Source organism: Ursus arctos, chromosome X, assembly GCF_023065955.2.
Source record: "Ursus arctos isolate Adak ecotype North America chromosome X, UrsArc2.0, whole genome shotgun sequence".
NCBI classification, from domain to species: domain Eukaryota; kingdom Metazoa; phylum Chordata; class Mammalia; order Carnivora; family Ursidae; genus Ursus; species Ursus arctos.
In genome coordinates, this window is record NC_079873.1 from 24,734,251 (window position 1) to 24,755,593 (window position 21,343).

Sequence of the window (21,343 nt, forward strand, 5' to 3'; positions counted from 1 at the left end):
ATGTGGCCAGTGACTAACATATTGGGCACTGCATGGTATTGTTTTCCAATCCTGGCAAAGCCCAGACCACTTAATCATATTTTATCAACATTTCTGCCCCAACTGCTTCTTTGGGAAATACAATGATCAAAACAATGAAAGTGAGAACAGCATATGCTCTGTCTTCCCAGTGAACCTGCCAGCTTCCCTCTTGCTTTTGGTGCGGTTGGCTGAACATGATACATAAAGAGGAGACAAGCCATTATTTCTTCCTGGGCACGCTAAGGCATGAGTAAAGCTCTCAGGCATATAGTTCATGAGCTGCAGTGTCTCTACCAATAATTCAGACATCTTCAGGTGGTCTTGGATACTAGGACAAGACTCATCAAGGTTAGGGCTTCGGTTTTCTTTCTCAATAAGCTCTTCCTCTTTACTAGCACCGTCAGCTCCGAAGTTCTGACCTTTTAGCAGTTGATGACTCAATTTTGGCAAGCTGAGTTTCCACCCCCCTTCTCCTTTTTAAAGTTTGCTTTTCAAAACCAACCTAACAGGGATCATTTCAGTGTGTGATGAAGTAGGCACTTATTGAGCAATAAACCTGTGGATTTATGCTTATGGGTTTCTAGAAGCAACTTTGCCACAATCCTGTGAAATCTCGCTCACAGTTCATTGAGTTCTGACTGGATCTTGAATTATAGTTGATGCTCCAAACAGAAAGTAATATTTGTCACATTCTATAACTGTATGTCCTACAGCTTTGGAATACTGTGCATTGCTTTGACAAATTCACTCGGCTAAAGCCGAGGTAACTCTTTACGTCCTGGATCACACAGTTCTAATGTGCTGCTGTGTTTTTTCACAATTTATGAATAAGAAAGCACACACATGGAAACTTGATGCATATTCACCAGCTCAGCACAGCCATGCAACCATTATGCACATCATTCCCACCAAGGTGGGAAGTACCGTCCTTGCTTTTAGCAGTATGGGTTATTTTTTTGTTTTTTTTTTTTCAGTTTACATAAATCAATCAAGTATACTCAATATCTAGATTATTTCATTTATAAGATTCATCAATCTCTTTTGCTGTACATAGTTCTAGAGTGTGCATTATCATTAACATAAGGCATTCCATTGTATGAATGTTTATTGACAATGCTAGATTAATATTTGTGTGGTTCCTAAAGTTTGGAACAATTATAGAAAGTACTTCTATGACCATCCTAGTCATGCCTTTGGCACACAAATACATTGGGTATGCAGATATTCACTTTAGGAGATCCTGCCAGTTTTATAAAATGATTGAACCATTTCACACTCCCATCGACAGTGTATGGGAATTCTAGTTGCTCTACGTCCTCACAAACATGTTCTTTTCTTTTCTTTTCTTTTCTTTTCTTCTTTTTTTTTTTTTACTACTCTAGTTGACATGTGGCACTTCATTGTGGTCTTAATTTGTGTTTCCCTAATGATGAATTGAGTTCTGTACCCTTTTTTATCTTTATCAGCCATTTGGATATCTGTTTTTGTTTGTAGAATATCTGTCCAAGACCTTTGCCTAGTTTTCATCTGGATCATCTACTTTTCCTTACTTAATTTTTGAATTTTGTTTTTGAATATATAATATAATCAAGTCCAAAACCAAAAATATTTTTGAAGGAGATAGCAAAATGTATTCCTCCCCACTTTGTCCCGTGTTCAGCCTGGTCCCACTTCTCCCTTTCCCACAAGGAACTACTTTTTATGCATTTTTATTAGTTTATTAGTTTTATAATTTTATTATTTTCCTGTGCTTTCAGGGCTTCTTTATGAGGGTGCTCCTATTTAAATGTGAGACAAGTTTTCCATGAAATTAGCAAAACGTCAGGACAGTGGCCCCACTTTGAACAACCCAGGAGGTTTTTTTTTTTTTTTTTAAGATTTATCCATTTATTTTAGGGAGAGTGAGAGAGATCATGGGGGGGAGGGGCAGAGGGAGAGGGAGAGAGAATCCCAAGCAGACTCCTCGCTGAATGGGGAGCCCAACACCAGGCTTGATCCCATGACCCTGAGATCATGCCCTGAGACAAAATTGAGTCAGACACTTAACTGACTTAGCCATCCAGGCACCCCCAGGAGGTGGGTTTTGTTTTTGTTTTTGTTTTTTTTTTGCAGTGCCGATGCTACATTAACAACAGTTGAGATGATAACTGTTATGTACAATTGTAGGACAAGAGGCATTATTTGGGAATCATTCCAGATCTGAAAGATCTTGTCATCTAATGCTTCTGTTTTGTCAGGACTAAATAATTCCGTCTATTAAACATAATGCTTAAAAACCAAATATCTAAGTTGTAAGTCGGTCTGTTCATCCTCTAAGCTGTAAATTCTCTGAACATAAAGATTCATTGGAATCGTAGGACTTACATAAGCAAGGATGTATGATTTGCTGCAGAATTTTCTGACTTAACTGATGTTAGGCTCTTTACTCTTCAGTTTCTCAGTTACTTGCTACTAGTAAGTTGGATACTTAGGGAGGTGCATTAACTCTTTTGAGCCACCTGGGTAACATGACCACACAGAAAATTAGTATAAAGAAGATTGCTTTCTCTATAAATGTTCCTTTTTTGCAAGCATGCTGAAGTGCCGAAGTTACACTTTGAAGCAAAATCAGATAACCTCTTCGTGGAACTTTGGGGTTCTGTGTATGCGCAGTACCCCAGTGGTCATATGTCAGACTTTAAGAGAAAAGCCCCATGTGCTCTGGAGGAGTTAATTTACCAAAGGTGAAATGTTGTCAAAAGTGATCACAGGCCTACGTCTGAGACAATTTAAAAAAAAAAACTTAAAGCGCCAAGTGATCTTGATTGCTGCTCAGCCATGGTGGACATGTGGGAAAGGCCTCAGACTTCCCTCAGACTTTAATCTGGGAGAACCCCAGCTATGGATGTGCATCCTGGGGGAATATTGGTTGGCCTTTGGGTATAGGGCTTCTACCTGAAGCTATGTTGGGTTCATATTTTCCCAGGAAAAGCCTCCAAACACCTTTATCTCTCCTTCAGAGAAAAAAAAAAAGAATCCAACTAGAGCCACTGCTGAGTTGGAGAAGCAACTGAATATAGGTGTAAGCATGTGGTTCCAGTGCCAACAGACATAATACATAAATAGGAGAATAGTTCAGCCAATGCCACGTGCTGTGCAACAGAAAAAATAATTTTTTTGGTATTTAGGCATCTGAGCTAAGTGTTAAGACCCTTGACTTATTTCCAGTAGCATTTTAAATTAGTACTTTCATTAATTTTAATGAAAACTAAAGTCTGGTAATCGTTGCACTCAGTTATCTAGATTTATAACATATTATGTATTTATTATATATTAACATTTAAATAAGTGAATTATGTAATATATAAGCAAATATTTTTGCAGCAACTAAAAAACTCCTTAGTTATGAAAAATCATAAAAAATATTATATCTTTAGAACTTCCTATTGTTTTCAAATTATAAAACAATTGACAAATTTATTTTTATTGCCTTTATTACATAAGGCAGTCTGCTAGGCCACGCAAAATCTAAAATTTGTGGGTCCCAGAGAAGGTTATAAATCAAGTTAGCAGAGAAATAGTATATGTTCTGTCCTCCTATCTTGAGCAGTAAAGAAAGGGCTGGTCTCATATGATTTCACTCATATGTGGAATTTAAGAAACAAAACAAATGAGCAACAAAGAAAAAAAGATACAAATAAAAACCAGACTCTTAAATACAGAAAACAAACTCGTGTTTGCCAGAGCGGAGGTGGGTGTGAGGAAGGGTAAAACAGATACAGGGATAAAGAGTACATTGATCTAGATGAGCACTAAGAAATGTATAGAATTGTTGAATCATATTGTGCACTTGAAACTAATATAACACTGTATGTTAATTATACTTGAAGAAAGAATAAAAATAATAGTTGCAAAAAAAAAAAAAAAGGACTGGTCTCCAGTCTGACCCCCTTTTCCTCCCCTTACCTTGGCTCTGTTCCAATAGGGGTCACATACATAGACACTTGTAACACTCAACCCACATGTCCAACCTCCATCCGCCTACCTCCTCTGCAAACAGCTGCTCCTTAGCCAATTCTCAGACCCAGGGCTGCACACAACAGTAGAGTGTCCCCCCTCAAATGTATGGAACCAAGAAAAAGAGTTGCACATACCTTGGAAGCTGAAATATGTTCTAGGATGAGTTGGAGGAGACCTGAGTTCCAAGTAAACCTCTCACCCCTAGGTAGGGACAGAGTTGGTAGAGGACCAAAGCAGGTCCTTAAAAGTACAGGAAATAAGGCAGGATCTCTTCCTGTCTCATTCTAACAATGGGACTACTGCTAGGCTACTGGGTACAGGGGAGAATGGAAGGGAAACAACAACAGAGATCCCAGCTCTCACACCACATGCAATTTAGTTGATGGAATATGCTTCTTATAAGAACAAACACAACTCTCAGGTATCTGACCAGGAACTTAACAAGGAATTGCTTAGGGCAACCTCTTCTACCATATGGAAACAGTTCTTCCTTTTAGAAAATGCTGGCAGGCAGCTTCTCTTTGGAAACTTCTCTGATGCCCACAGCCCTGCATTACATCTCCAACAACAAAGGCCTTTGAAAGATAGACTTATCACTTACATTAGGAGTTGTTCAACTTGTTCTGTAAAGGACTAGAAAGTAAATATTTCAGGTTTTGAGGGCTGTATTGTATAGTATCTGTCGCAAATCCTCAACTCTCTTTGTAGTACAAATGCAAACATAGACAGTGTATAAACAAATTTGGAATAGCAGTGTTCCAATAAAACTGTATTTACAAAAGCAAGAGGTGGGCTGAATTTGGCCCATAGGCCATCATTTGTCTGATTTATATTATGACCAATAAGGGAGAAAGATAGAAATGGGCGGTAGGAAAAGAGAAGAAAAACTCTAGGAGACAGAGATAAATATACATACTCAAAGGGATAAATATGTTTTTAAATTTATTTTTTATTGAAATTCAATTAATTAACATACAGTTTATTATTAGTTTCAGAAATATATTTTTAGGGGCGCCTGGGTGGCTCAGTCGTTAAGCGTCTGCCTTTGCTCAGGGCATGATCCCAGAGTCCTGGGATCGAGCCCCGCATCAGGCTCCTCCGCTGGGAGCCTGCTTCTTCCTCTCCCACTCCCACTGCTTGTGTTCCCTCTCTCGCTGGCTGTCTCTCTCTCTGTCAAATAAATAAATAAAATCTTAAAAAAAAAAAAGAAATATATTTTTAAAAAGCAAGAAAGAAACAATGTCATGAAACAGTGTACTCAAGGAATGACTGCAGGTATATACCTGAGTATACACAGAGAGCAGCAGTAGAAAAGATGATAGAGGTAAACAAAGGTCAATGTGCAGATCCTATTCTTTAGTTGTATTTATATATTTTTACATATTTTTACATATGAATATATGGAAATCCTCTCTTTGCCTCATTTTCACTTTAAAAAAATTCAATTCCCTCTTCTAAAAAAGGGGAAGTTGCATTTTATTTTATAGAAAGTAATGGTATTTTCAAATAGTATCTATTTCTTATCACCTATAAGACGTCTGCCAAAAAAACTTGGAATGCCATTTTTAAAGTTTAACATATAACATGTAATTTTAATAGAGGTTATCCTAGGAACTTGGTCTAACTAAGCAGAAGACTAGATTGATTCAAAGAATTAGAACATCCTCACCTATGATCTGAGCATATAGAATGATCCTGTTTCCTCTCTTGATTCAGAGAGATCATTTTTGGAAATACATATGTCTTGATGGAGGAAAATCTTACTGAAACAGAGATCACCGAGTTTAGGACGCTTTCAATAATGTCATGAACTTCAGTCATTGTTTGCTTTGCTTTGGTTGGCTCTCTGCAGTCAGCTACATATGAGGTTTTCAAGGACATCTGGATGGTGGAGAACTTCAGCCAATGTATCCTTGACATTTCACTTGGATGACGGGGTGGGAAAAATACTTCATAATGTGAGAGCTTATTACCCTTTGCATTTTACCTTGAGACAGTGTTGATTCTTTCTGATATGGGGATAGTCCTGAAAGTTACATTTGACGATAACACTTTTATTTTCAGTTAGCCCGTTACTGGAAAAACATGTTTCTCTGTATCTTTGGAAAGAATGTACTGTCTTTCTGCGCTGCTTCCCTAAAGAGCCAATGAGCTCGCAGAGCAGCTTCACCGAGTCTCTATATATTTGCATCCCCTCCAGCCTCATTCCTTCAATATTTAAGAACTACATATCTGATCATTTTGCTGTTCCCTTTCTCAAATATCAATTTCATTTGTTACAGGTTGGATAGATGAAATGTTTGGATCCCGAGACTAGGGAAAAATTCCACTCTCAGTAAGAAAAACTTAAAAAATAAATTGAAAAATCTAACCCTAAGTTCTGGGTCCATCTTAATACTCAGTCAGTGCTGTTGTGACTTGTATAAGGCCCCATGACTCATTTGTCAAAAGAGAACAGATTCAAGTCTTAAAGGCTTGAATTCCACCTTGCTGTAACACTACTCCCATTTTCCACATTTTTCTTTCCATGGTTAAATCTGTTCATTCTTTTAAAAAGCATTTACTGCAGTGAGACATCACCTCACCCACGTTAGGGTAACTATCATAAAAAAAAGTGTTTGCAAGGATGAAAATACAAACTTGTGCACTGTTGGTGGGAATGTCAACTGGTGCAGCTACTATGGAAAACAGTGTGGAGTTTCCTCAAAAAAATTAAAAATAGGGACACTTGGGTGGCTCAGTCGGTTAGGCATCTGCCTTTGGCTCAGGTCATGATCCCAGGGTTCTGAGATCGAGTCCTGTATCGGGCTTCTTGCTCGGCGAGGAGCCTGCTTCTCCCTCTGCCTAACACTCCCTCTGCTTGTGCTCTCTCTCTCGCTCTCCCTCTGTCAAATAAATAAAGTCTTTTCAAAAAAATTAAAAAAAACCTACCGTACGATCCAGCAATCCTAGTTTTGGGTATATATCCAAAGAAATTGAAATTAGGATCTCAAAGAGATACCTGCATCCCTATATTCACTGTAGCACTCTTTACAACAACCAAGACAAGGAAGCAACCTACCTGTCTATCAGCAGATGAATGAATAAGGAAAATGTGGTACATTTATACAATAGAATATTACTCAGCCTGTAAAAAGAAGGAAATCCTGCCGTTTGTAACAACATGGATCAACCTGGAGGACATTAAGCTAAGTGAAATGAGCCAGACTCTACATGAGTCCACTTATATGAGGAATCTAAAATAGTCAAACTCATGGTATCAGAGAGCAGAGTGGTGGTTACCAGGAGCTGGGGAAAGGGGATAATGGGGACGTATTAGTCAAAGGGTACAGAGTTTCAGTTCAGCAAGATGAATAAGTCCTAGAGATCTACTGTACAGCGTAGAGCCTATAGTCAACAATACTGTGGTATATACTTAAACACTTACTGACAGAGTAGATTTTATGGGAAGTGTTCTTATCTATAATAGGGCAGGAGGAAAGTTTTGCAGGTGATAGATACGTTTATGGCATAGACTGTGGCAACTGTTTTAAGGGTATATAGTATGTCCAAACTCATCAAGTTGCATACATTAACTATATACAGCTTTTTATCAACCTCAGTAAAATGGCTTAAAAACAAAAGCATTTACCGAGCACCTATGAGGGGCAAACATCCCTAGATGCTGCACATATGAGGATATATAAGATAGATGAGAAGTCAGTCTTGAGAAAGTCAGTCACAAAACTAATGTGATAATCTTGATAAAACAATATGCCAGGTGTTGTGGGAACATAAATGAAGGGATAACACATTCTTCCTGGATTCGTGGATGATACAGTTTTCCTCACAGTGACTCGTTTTAGCCATGAAGAACATTTGTTTGGTTTATTTGGTGCCTGAATGATCTATGTAGTTCTTATACTTTGTCATCGTCATATGTTCATCCTTTATTTACTAAGTATGTACAGGTTATACTTGAAGTGATGGAATGTAAGACATGGAATTTGCAGTCTTTACCTTTAAGCAGCTTACAACTGATAAGAAGGTAGACTCCAGTGTACCATAATAGAATCTGTAAGAAACATAGCCAAATAAAGTAGGGCATGAAGGAAAAGGTGGGTTGGAAGTAAGAGAAGTGTTATAAATACAAATGTTTCTAGAAAAAGTGAACACAGTAGAAATTCTCTGAATTGAAGAAATATACCAAGTAGTTCATGTTATAAATGTAAATACATTATGTGAAGAAAATTTGGGATATATAATTGAATGAAAGAGAAAATAAAAACCCCTGTAACCCTGCCATCTAGAGCTAATCATTAACATTTTGGTATCCAGTTTTTTCATGGATTTTTCTTAGGTACAAACAAGCACAATTTTTTTTCTTACAGAATTGAGTTCATATTGTAGATACTATTTTGTAATCCAAAGATTATACCTGATAGTATACTGTTGACACTTTTTACTCCATTTATTTTTTTTAATTTTTAAAAATTTTTAATTTTTAAAAAATTCAATTACTATTAACACAGTGTTATATTAGTTTTAGGAGGACAATATAGTGATTCAACATTCTATATAGTTTTCAGTGCTCTTAATTGTACTCTTAATTCCTGTAAGTGTACTCTTAATTCACTTTATCTGTTTCACCCATCTCTCCACCCACTTCCCTTCTGGCAACCACCAGTTTGTTCTCTATATTTAAGAGTCTGGTCTTTTGTTTATCTCTTTTTTCTTTGTTCATTTGTTTTGTTTCTTTTTTTTTAATGTTTTTTTATTATATTATGTTAGTCACCATACAGTACATCCCTGGTTTCTGATGTAAAGTTCGATGATTCATTAGTTGAGTATAATACCCAGTGCACCATGCAATACGTGTCCTCCTTACTACCCATCACCAGTCTATCCCATTCCCCCACCCCCTCCCCTCTGAAGCCCTCAGTTTGTTTCTCAGAGTCCATAGTCTCTCATGCTTCATTCCCCCTTCTGATTTTTTGTTTCTTAAATTCTGCTTATGAGTGAAATCATATGACATTTGTCTTTCTCTGTCTGACTTATTTCACTTAGAATAATACCTTCTAGGGCTATCCATGGTACTGCAAATGGCAAGATTTCATTCTTTTTTTTTTAAATCCCTGAGTAATATTCCATTATAAAGATATACCATGTCTTTTTTTATACAGATGATTTATTTATTTTAGAGACAGAGAATGTGTGGGGGTGGGGCAGAGGGAGAGTCTTTTTTTTTTTTAAAGATTTATTTAGTTTTTGAGGGAGGGAAAGGAGGGAGAGTGAGCGAGAACAAACAAGTGGGGAGAGGGGCGGAGGGAGAGAAATCCCCAAGCAGACTCCCTGCCCAAAGCAGAGTCCTACTTGGGGCTCGATCCCAGGACCCTGAGATAATGACCTGAGCTGAAATCAAGAGCCAGACGCTTAACTGACTGAGCCACTCAGGCACCCCAGAGGGAGGGAGAGTATTAGGCAGACTCCACACACTGAGCATGGAGCCCGACACTGGGCTCAGTCTCAGGACCCTGAGGTCATGACCTGTGCCAAAACACAGAGTTGGTAGCTTAACCGACTGCCACCTAGGCGCCCCATCATATCTTTTTTTTTTTTAATTTAAATTTTAGTTCTTTAACATACAATATTAGTTTCTGGAGTAGAATTTAGTGATTCATCATTTACATACAACACCCAGTGCTCATCACAACAAGTGCCCTCCTAAATACCTGTCACCCATCTAGCCCATCCCCCACCCACCTCCCTCCATCAACCCTCAGTTTGTTCTCTGTCATTAAGAGTCTCTTATGGTTTGTTTCCCTCTCAGTTTTTTTCTTTCCCCCTTCCCATATGTTCATCTGTTTTCTTTCTTAAATTCCGCCTATGAGTGAGATCGTATACCATATCTTCCTTTATCCATTCATCTATCAGTGGACACTTGGGCTGCTTCCATATCTTGGCTATTGTAAATAATGCTGCAATAAACATGTGTCTTTTTGAATTAATGTTTTCATTTTCTTTGGATAAGTACCCAGTAGTGGTATTGCTGGATCCTATGGTACTTCTGTTTTTAAATTTTCAAGGAACCTCCATACTGTTTTCTGCCGTGGCTGCATCAAATTGAATTCCTACCAACAGTGCACAACGGTTCTTTTTTCTCCACATCTTCTTGCCAACATTTGTTATTTCTTGTGTTTTTGACTTCAGCCATTCTAAACTTTTTACTTTATTTAATTCTCTTCTAAAATGTGATCTTGAAGTAGTGCATATCATATAAATAATTTATTAAATCAATTCATATGTTCATTATGCAGGCTGTTTCCAGTATTTTGCTATTATAAGTAGCACCATAATGAACACACTTGTACATAAATCTTGGTTTGAATGTTTGATTCTTTAGAAATCCTAGAACTTGAGTCATTAGGTCACACTTTAAGCTTTGATACACACAGACCAGTCACCTCTCAGGAAAGTATAGCTGTTTTAATCCCATAAATGATTCACCCTAGATAATAACATTACTACTTTTAAAAAATCTTTTCAGAAAAAGCATTTGACAGAGTACAGCATCCTTTCCTGATTAAAACCCTTCGGAGTGTAGGGATGGAGGGTACATTCCTCAATCTCATAAAAACCATCTATGAAAAGCCTACAGCAAATATCATTCTCAACAGGGAAAAGCTGGAAGCCTTTCCCTTAAGATCAGGAACACGACAAGGATGCCCACTCTCGCCACTATTATTCAACATAGTACTAGAAGTCCTTGCAACAGCAATCAGATGACAAAAAGGGATCAAAGGTATCCAGATTGGCAAAGAAGAAGTCAAACTGTCTCTCTTCACAGATGACATGATACTCTATATGGAAAACCCAAAAGAATCCACTCCCAAACTATTAGAAGTCATAGAGCAATTCAGTAATGTGGAGGGATACAAAATCAATGCCCAGAAATCAGTTGCATTTCTATACACGAATAATGAGACTGAAGAAAGAGAAATTAGGGAATCCATCCCATTTACAATAGCACCAAAAACCATACGTTACCTTGGAATTAACTTAACCAGAGACATAAAGGACCTATATTCTAGAAACTACAAATCACTCTTGAAAGACATTGAGGAAGACACAAAAAGATGGAAAGATATTCCATGCTCATGGATCGGAAGAATAAACATAGTTAAAATGTCCATGCTACCCAGAGCAATCTACACTTTCAATGCCATCCCAATCAAAATACCGATGACATTTTTCAAAGAACTGGAACAAATAGTCCTTAAATTTGTATGGAACCAGAAAAGGCCCCGAATCGCCAAGGAACTGTTGAAAAGGAAAAACAATGCTGGGGGCATCACAATGCTGGATTTCGAGCTGTACTACAAAGCTGTGATCACAAAGACAGCATGGTACTGGCACAAAAGCAGACACAGACCAATGGAACAGAATAGAGAACCCAGAAATGGACCCTCGGCTCTTTGGGCAACTAATCTTTGATAAAGCAGGAAAAAACATCCAGTGGAAAAAAGACAGTCTCTTCAATAAATGGTGCTGGGAAAATTGGACAGCTCTATGCAAAAGAATGAAACTTGACCACTCTCTCACACCATACACAAAGATAAACTCCAAATGGACGAAAGACCTTGATGTGAGACAGGAATCCATCAAAATCCTAGAGAAGATAGGCAGCAACCTCTACGACATCGGCCAAAGCAACCTTTTTCATGACACATCTCCAAAGGCAAGAGAAACGAAAGATAAAATGAACTTGTGGGACTTCGTCAAGATAAAAAGCTTCTGCACAGCCAAGGAAACAGTCAAAAAAACTAAGAGGCAGCCCACGGAATGGGAGAATATATTTGCAAATGATGCTACAGATAAAAGACTGGTATCCAAGATCTACAAAGAACTTCTCAAACTCAATACGCGAGAAACAAATAAGCAAATCATAAAATGGGCCAAAGATATGAACAGACACTTTTCCAATGATGACATACAAATGGCTAACAGACACATGAAAAAATGTTCAACATCCTTAGCCATCAGGGAAATTCAAATCAAAACCACACTAAGATACCACCTTATGCCAGTTAGAATGGCAAAAATTGACAAGGCAAGAAACAACAATTGCTGGAGAGGATGTGGAGAAAGGGGATCCCTCCTACATTGTTGGTGGGAATGCAAGTTGGTACAGCCACACTGGAAAACAGTGTGAGGTCCCTTAAAAAGTTAAAAGTTGAGCTACCCTATGACCCAGCCATTGCACTACTGGGTATTTACCCCAAAGATACAGACGTAGTGAAGAGAAGGGCCCCATGCACCCCAATGTTCATAGCAGCATTGTCCACAATAGCCAAATCGTGGAAAGAACCGAGATGCCTTTCAACAGATGAATGGATTAAGTTGTGGTCCATATATACAATGGAATATTACTCAGCTATCAGAAAGAATGAGTTCTCAACAATTGCTGCAACATGGACGGTACTGCAGTAGATAATGCTAAGTGAAATAAGTCAAGCAGAGAAAGACAATTATCATATGATACCTCTCATCTATGGAACATAAGAACTAGGAAGACCGGTAGGGGAAGAAAGGGATAAAGAAAGGGAGGGTAATCAGAAGGGGGAATGAAGCATGAGAGACTATGGGCTCTGAGAAATAAACTGAGGGCTTCAGAGGGGAGAGGGGTGGGGGAATGGGATGGACTGGTGATGGGTAGTGAGGAGGGCACATGTTGCATGGTGCACTGGGTGTTATACGCAACTAATGAAGCATCGAGCTTTACATCGGAAACCAGGATGTACTGTATGGTGACTAACATAATATAATTAAAAAACATTAAAAAAAATCTTTTCAGAGACACAAATTAAGTATCACTGCTACAATTTATGTCCCTTTGGTTTAGTTACATTTAATAACATATAATTATTATCTACCTGTATTTTTCCACCGTGTTGTTTATTCATGTCCTAAAACCAATAACCAATTTTCATAAGTATTTTTTCCCAAAAAAATCAAACCTGTATGAGTTAAGGTACTTAAAACTGTTAAAAATATTCTTTATCTGTCTTTTCCTGCTGAATTTCTTTCAGATGCTTTATGACATGGGATGTAGAGTTCTTTTTTATCCCCTCACCCCAAATTTTAACCACTTGTCTGAAAACAACTTATGGAATAGTGGGCTCTTTCTTCGGTGAATATTTTCACTGCAAATTTTACATGTATCATATACTAAATTATTTTATGTACTTGGGTTTATTGCTGAGCTTTTTATTTTATTTCACTTAACTGTTGTTGCGTTCATTCAAATAACAATAAATTATTGTTATTTAAAGATGTTATTTTATTGGTAAATGAACGTCGTCTGTCAACACAACTGTCTTTTTTTTTTTTTTTAATTATTTTGGCCACCTATTCATTCATTCATTCTACAAACACTTATTTGGCTGTACTATTTGCGTTGTTCTGTTTCAGGCTCTTGTTGCTGATTTATTCTTTTTATAACATAATAGCATTTATTGTTTTATTATAAAAATACATTTTCACTGGAGACATTTTAGAAAATACAAAATATGCAAATTAGAAAATAAAAATACCTACAATCTAATTACTAGTCTTGATGCTTTGGACTACAAATTTAAGCGTGATATCTATTCACTAAAGTGGATAGTTTTTTTTAATAAATGTGTGCTTAATATATAGACCTCTTTAATTTTCATTTAAAATATATCAACATATTCAAATGTAACAATATTTTTGGTAGCCATTTAATGATTGCAATTTAATAGATCTACCATAATCTATTTATATGCATTAGATGTTTTCAGATTCTGCTATTATAAAGTATACCATGATTAATTTCCTCATACATATGTCTTGTATCTGAGGTTTTTTTTTAACATATATTCCTGGAAATAGCTCATCTGTTTGGTTTTACAGACAGAATTTTAAAAAGTTTTGTCAAGTTTCGAAACACCTCATTGGTATTTCAGTTTAAGTTCCTCAAAATATTAAAAATAGAGGGGCGTCTGAATTGCTCAGTTGTTTGGGCAGCCAACTTTTGGTTTCAGCTCAGGTTATGATCTCAGGGTCATAAGATCAAGCCCCACATCATGCTCCTCACTGAGCATGAAGTCTGCCTGCTCCTCTCCCTGCCCCTCCTCCCTGTGTGTGCGTGCTCTCTCTCTGTCTGCCAAATAAATAAATAAATCTTAAAAAAATAGAAATATCATATTATCCAACAATTCCATTATTGGGTATTTACTCAGGGAAAATGAAAACACTAACTGAAAAAGATAAATGTAGCCCTATGTTTATTGCAACATTATTTACAATAGTCAAGACATAGAAGCAATGTGTCTCATCAATACACAAATGTGTTATATAAACACAGTGGAATATTACACAGCCATGTAAAGGATGAGATCATGCCATTTGAGACAACATGAATGGACCTAGGGGGTATTATGCTAAATGAAATAAGTCAGATTGAGAAAGACAAATACCACATGATTCCACCTCTAAGTGTAATCTAAAATAATAAATAAACAAAAAGCAAAATCAGAAATATAAATACAGAGAGCAAACTAATGGTTGCCAGAGGGGAGAAGAATGGGTGGTTGGGCAAAAGGAGCAAGTCTCATTATGGAATGAGTAACTTATGGGAATAAAAAACAGAACATAAGGAATATAATCATTGATACTGTAATAGTGATGTAATAGGACAGATCATAGCTACACTCATGGTGAGCATAGCATAATGAGTAAACTTGTCAAATTACTAAGTTGTATACCTGAAAATAATGTAACATTGTATGTCAACTATATTTAGATTTTTAAAAATTGCATTTTAAATTCATAAATTGGTTTTTGCCCAGTTGACATCATTAAACATTGAATTTTTTGCTTTGATATGTGATTCTCCATTTGTATATTTTTTTTGCTTTAAAATATTTAAATTTTTCTTTGTCTCTTATTGATAGATATTGTACTTGGTTTTTAATATTTTGTGTTGCTATTGCAAATGGCATCTGTGTTTGGCATGATTAGGTTGTAAGACACAGTTCTACATTCAGAATGCCTTCTGTTTTTACTTCCATTTTTACATTTTCACAGTTTTTCTAGTCAGGCTTTATGTAACAAGAATAGAGGCTAGGGAGAATGACAGAACAACTCTACTGGTGCACTACATCTGTGACTCAGCTCCTCCCCCTCGGCTTCTCTGCCTAAATCTTACTCTTCCTCTCTCATTGCCTTCTCTGCTTCTCCTCTCCTGATCAAAGCCACTGCTGTTTTTGGCTCATACTAATTCCCTTCTCTCTGTTTTGTGTCTCAGCCTCTGAGATGTTCCAGTGGTTATGTCCCTAAGTGTGTTCTTATCAATGAAGAGGATCTGATTAGTTCAGAGATAAGAAAGAAAGATCACCTTATTTAGGCAGGCCACAGGCTCCTGGTTGCCCTTTGCATAGCTACTTCTGGGTCAGAAGCCAAATTGTGATCAATTTTCTATGGCTGGGAAATGAATGCGTGTAGTATAAAGCATGGATAATTATGCTTTGAGGGTGGCTGTGGACACAGGATGTACTCAATGTCATTAATAAAGGATCTTGTTTTATTATATTTGTACTAATTATTATTTTATAGAAATAGTATTAATTTTATATTATTATTTTGTAACCGGATGCTTTGTTAAGATTTTTTTAATTTGATTTATTTATGAGAGAGAGAGATTGAGAGAATGAGTGGGAGGAAGGGCGGAAGGAGAAGCAGACTCCTTGTGGAGTAGCGAGCCCAACACAGTACTCGATCTCAGGACCCTGGGATCGTAACCTGAGCCGAAGGCAGACACTTAACTGACTGAGCCACCCAGGTGCCCCAAAATTTATTTTTAGTCTAAGGGTTTTCCAAGTTTCTTTTCTTAAATTTCTATGTAGATATTTTCTTCAACCAGTGATTTTCCTCTACCTTTCTAGTGTTTACACTTCATTTTTCCCCCTTAATGTATAGCATTGGATAGATACTCCAGAAGAAAACTGCAATGCAATAGGGCTAGAAGGCATTCTTACCGCATTCCTGAAGTTTGTGGGATTGCCTCTCTGTTCAGTATTTAATATGGTGTTAGCTCCTTGTTTGGGACATATACACTTTATCATGCTGTGGTAGTATCTTTCTATTCCTAGTTTACAAAGAATTATTATTAAAAACAGATATTGGGTTTAATTGCCTGTCTTTTGAACATCTAGTGAGTTGATCATTTGGTTTTTCTGTCTAGTGACTAATCGGTATGACTCTCTGGTTTATTCTGGCTAACATTTGTATGGCAGAGATTTACCAATTCCTTTAATCTTTCTGACTTTACTGTTTTCCCTGCAATTCTGTAGAAAATGCATAGTTGTGTTTTTTTATCCAGTGTAGTATTTTTCAGTAGAGTTTGATCTTTCTCTTCTTGTTTCATACATTATGATTTTCAAGCTTTCTTGCATTTAATTTTGTCATGGGTGGTTGATTTCACATTTATCCCCTTTTATAAGAGAATTATACATCCCTGCCCATTATCTTGAGATTTTCAGAAATGCCCCATAAGAAGAGTGTATGTCCCTTCCCCATTGGTGGAAGGTTTGGATACATGTCTTGGTTTGGCCAATATAATGACAGTGGGCTAGTTATACATTATAACTGAGCAGAAACAGAAAGAAAGCCTTTGTGTGTTTTTCATTCTTGTCTTTTTCCCTGTGAAATGAGAAATATATGTTCTTTTCTTAAAAAAGATTTTACTTCTTTGTCAGCGAGAGAGAGAACACAAGAAGGGGGAGAGGCAGGCAGAAGAAGAGGGAGAAGCAGTCTCCCTGACCAGCAGGGAGCCCGACTCAGGGCTCGATCCCAGGACTGTGACTCAGGGCACGATCCCAGGACCCTGGAATCATGACCGGAGCCAAAGGCAGATGTTTAACCGACTGAGCCACCCAGGTGCCCTGAGAAATACATGTTCTGTATAGGGATTGATCCTTCAGAAGGGGTCCTGGGATGAAAAGACACCTGGAGCAGAGCCTGAGCCACCACAGCCAAAACTACCCTATTATTCAGTAATTTCATTACCAAGTATTTACCCAAAGGATACAAAAAATAATAATTCATAGAGGTACATGCACCCCGATGTTTATAGCATCATTATCAACAATAACCAAATTATGGAGAGAGCCCAAATGACCATCAACTGATGAATGGATAAAGAAGAGGTGGTGTATATACACAATGGAATATTACTCAGCCATCAAAAAGAACGATTTCTCAACATTTGCTGCAACATGAATGGGACTAGAGGAGATAATGCTAAGCCCAAGTGTCCATTGACTGATGAATGGATAAAAAAGTGGTGTGTGTGTGTGTGTGTGTGTGTGTGTGTCTACACACACACACACACACACACACAGAGGAATATTACTTAGCCATAAAAAAGAATGAAATCCTGCCATTTTCAACAACATAGATAGAGCTAGAGAGTATTATGCTAAGCGAAATAAGTCAGTCAGGAAAAGACATATACCATATAATCTCACTCATGTGGAATTTAAGAAACAAAACAGACAAACATAGGAAAAAAAGAGAGGAAAACCAACATGTCAATGCACTCCTTTATTCCCATCACCTAGTTCACCCCTCATCCCCTGGCCTCCCCTCTGGTAACCATCAGTGTATTCTCTAGAGTTAAGAGTCTGGGAAAACACTGGGCATGGAACCTCTTTAAGATTCTCTCTCTCCCTTTCCCCCTCACCCTCCCTCTCTCTCTCTAAAAAACAAAACAAAACACCTGTATCCAGACACTCCTAATTTAACCAGACAAATTAAACTAGTATTTATTGTATTATTTTCTGACCCATTCACAGACCAGCCTAATTGAACAGAGTCACTTCCACAGTGATCCCAAGGCCTCTTTGTTAGGGGTAGAGGCAAGAAAGAAAGTGACCCAAATGGTGAATTTCCCCTGATCTTGTGGCTGAGCAGAGTATTTTTAACATCTGGATGTTCCTCTCTAGATACATCTAGTATACATGGGATGTGTATTAGGTTAGTTTTGCATCTCACACCATGAGCACACATTCTTTTAATTTCTACTTCCTTCTCTCTTACCCTATCTTATATCCTATCTCATGTTTCTTTTTTTTTTTTAGGATTTTATTTATTTATTTATTTGACAGAGATAGAGACAGCCAACGAGAGAGGGAACACAGGCAGGGGGAGTGGGAGAGGAAGAAGCAGGCTCATAGCGGAGGAGCCTGATGTGGGGCTCGATCCGGTAACGCCGGGATCACGCCCTGAACCGAAGGCAGACGCTTAACCGCTGAGCCACCCAGGCACCCCTCATGTTTCTTTCTTTTAGTATTTATTTATTTGAGAGAACGCAAGTACATCTGAGGGGGGAGGGGCAGAGGGAGAGGGAGAGAGAGAATCCTCAGGCAGACTCCCTGCACCACCTCTTTGACCCCCAGAGAACAGTGTATTGCCTTAGATGCAGTTGGAACCCAGGTAGCACATTAGAAGATGAGATGAGAGACATTTCAAAGCTTTGGGCGCCAGAGAGATGGAGAAATTGAGAGTTGTGAGGAATGTTGTCCCTGTTTAGATTCTTCTCTATATGTGACGATTTCTGAGATCCCTAAGCTTTCTATAGCAAATATCCCTGCCATTGTACCAAATAACTGATGTGGTCACCTCTAGTCCCCTCCTTGATGCTTTCACTGGGTGACTTCCAGGATTTGACTACGAGTGTTTTTACTGCTATTGAATTCAGTAACAAAAATCATTCCCAGAGCTCACCCTCACCTCCAAACCTTACCTTTCATTATTCAGGAGGTATTTGTGAGTTTCTGCCAGATCTCATCTACTTACTTCTGCCAGTGCTCATCTGCCCTTCTAGGAAAATTCATTTTAAGCAAACATTTTGTGACTTCCTTTTATGTGGCCCCATGGCACTGAGTCAGCATAAATATTTTCATGTTTGGCACATGTATGCCTTTCTTTCCTAGGTGCCAGACTCAGTATAGCAGAGAAAGAGAAATGTTATCCTATTTCTATTTATCCCAGTGTTTCTTCTAAAATCTAGTTGAAATTTCCAAAAGAATGGAGAGAGTGATAGTTTTCTGCATGATGCAAGAGGCTTTTTATTTGATGAAATCAAATTTGATTTGAAATCAGAAGCCCGTTGGCCAGAAATTTTTCTAAGTTTGTCTAGTCTGATATTCAGCTGTCATTTCAAACTTTTCTCACTTTGCTAAACTAACCACCTCACCATGATCATCTTCATTCTCGGGAGTTAAATTTATCTCTCTCTTCATGGTGAACAAAATTAACTGGGTGGAAATCCATCCACCTTCCTGCCTCCGAACTTACACGTTTACCAGTTCTTTTACCTGTCCTTTGTCTTTTCCCATGATAATGGAAATAGTCTCCATTTTTCATCACAAAGATTTGTCTCCTAAGCTGTGTAGAACCCCTGAACCCATTGCCATACAAATAATTCAACAATAATTTATCCCATGAACCATCTTTGAATATTTCTCTTCCTCTTTCCTTATATCAAATCGAATACTTTGTTTTCTCAGTCTGCTGCTATCAGCCTGTATGAAACAACCATCATCTACAGCCTGAACCACTGCAATTGCCTCTTAATGATCTACCCTGATCTTCTAATGTATCCTCTAGTTTTTCATTATATTATACTAAAGTGACCTTTCAGATCTTATAGAAATGCAGATCCGATCTTGTCCCTCTATCACATAAAACATTTCATTGCTTCCTATAGGAGAAAGCAAGGTCCTTAACATGTGTCTCTACCAACCTCTTGAGCCTAATCCTATGACGCTTGCTCACCCAAGGCCGTTTTGCATGAATTCCCTATGCATAGAATATTCTTGCCTTCTCTTGTCACCTCATCAATACCTACTCACTAAAGATTTTAGTCAAGCCATCATCCCATTGGAGAAGCCTTTCCTGACTTCCTGACTCAAGGAGCCTATTTCCTGTTAGAGACTATGGACTCTGAGAAACAAACTGCGGGCTTCAGAGGGGAGGGGGGTGGGGGAATGGGATAGACCGGTGATGGGTAGTAAGGAGGGCACGTATTGCATGGTGCACTGGGTGTTATACGCAACTAATGAATCATCGAACTTTACATCAAAAAATAAAATAAAAATTTAAAAAAATAAAAGAAACAGTCATAAGAGAAAAAAGAATGTAAGTTCTAGGAGAGTAGCAACAGTGTATTTTTTAATCAGAATTTTAAAAAAAATTTTATTTGAATGTAGTTGACACACAATATTATATTAGTTTCAGGTGTACAACATAGTGATTTGATAAATTTCTGCCTTATGTTATGCTCACTGCAAGTGGAGCTACCATCTGTCACCCTACTAAGCTATTATAATCATTGACTGTATTCCTTATGCTGTCCTTTTATTCCTGTGACTTACTCATTCCATAGCTGGAAGCCCACATCTCCCACTCACATTCACCCATTTTTGCCCACCACCCTTCCCCTCTAGCAACCATCAGTTTGTTCTCTGTATTTATAGGCCTGATTCTTTTTGTTTATTTGTTTATTCATTTGTTTTTCTTTAGATTTCACATATGAATGAAATCATATGGTATTTGTCTTTCTCATTTAGACTTATTTCACGTATCATAATACCTTATAGGTCCATCCATGTCATCACAACTGGTATGATCTCATCCTTTTTTGTGGCTATGTAATCCTTGATTAGTATATATACCACATTTTCCTTATCTATTTGTGTATCTGTGGACACTTAGGTTGCATCCATGTCTTGGCTATTGTAAATAATACTGCAGTAAACATAGGGTGCCTACATCTTTTTGAATTAGTGTTTTTATTTTCACTGGGTAAATACCCAGTAATGAAATTACTGGATCACATGGTATTTGTATTTTTAGTTTTTTGAGGAACCTCTGTACTGTTTTCTACAGTGGCTATGCCAATTTACATTCCCACCACCAGAACACAAGGGTTTTTTTCTCCACATTCTCATGAACACTTGTTATTTCTTGTCTTTTTGATTTTAGCTATTCTGAGGTGTGAAGTGATATATCATTGTGGTTTGGATTTGCATTTCTCTAATGTCTAGTGATGGTGAGCATCTTTTCATGTGTCCATTAGCCATCTGTATGTTATCTTTGGAAAAACGTCTATTCAGGTCTTCTACCCATTTTTTAAATTGGATTCTAGAGAGGTTTTTTGGTGTTGATGTTGTATACATTCTTTATACACTTTGGATATTAACCCCTTATCAGATATATTGTTTGTAATTATCTTCTCCTCTTCAATAGGCTGCCT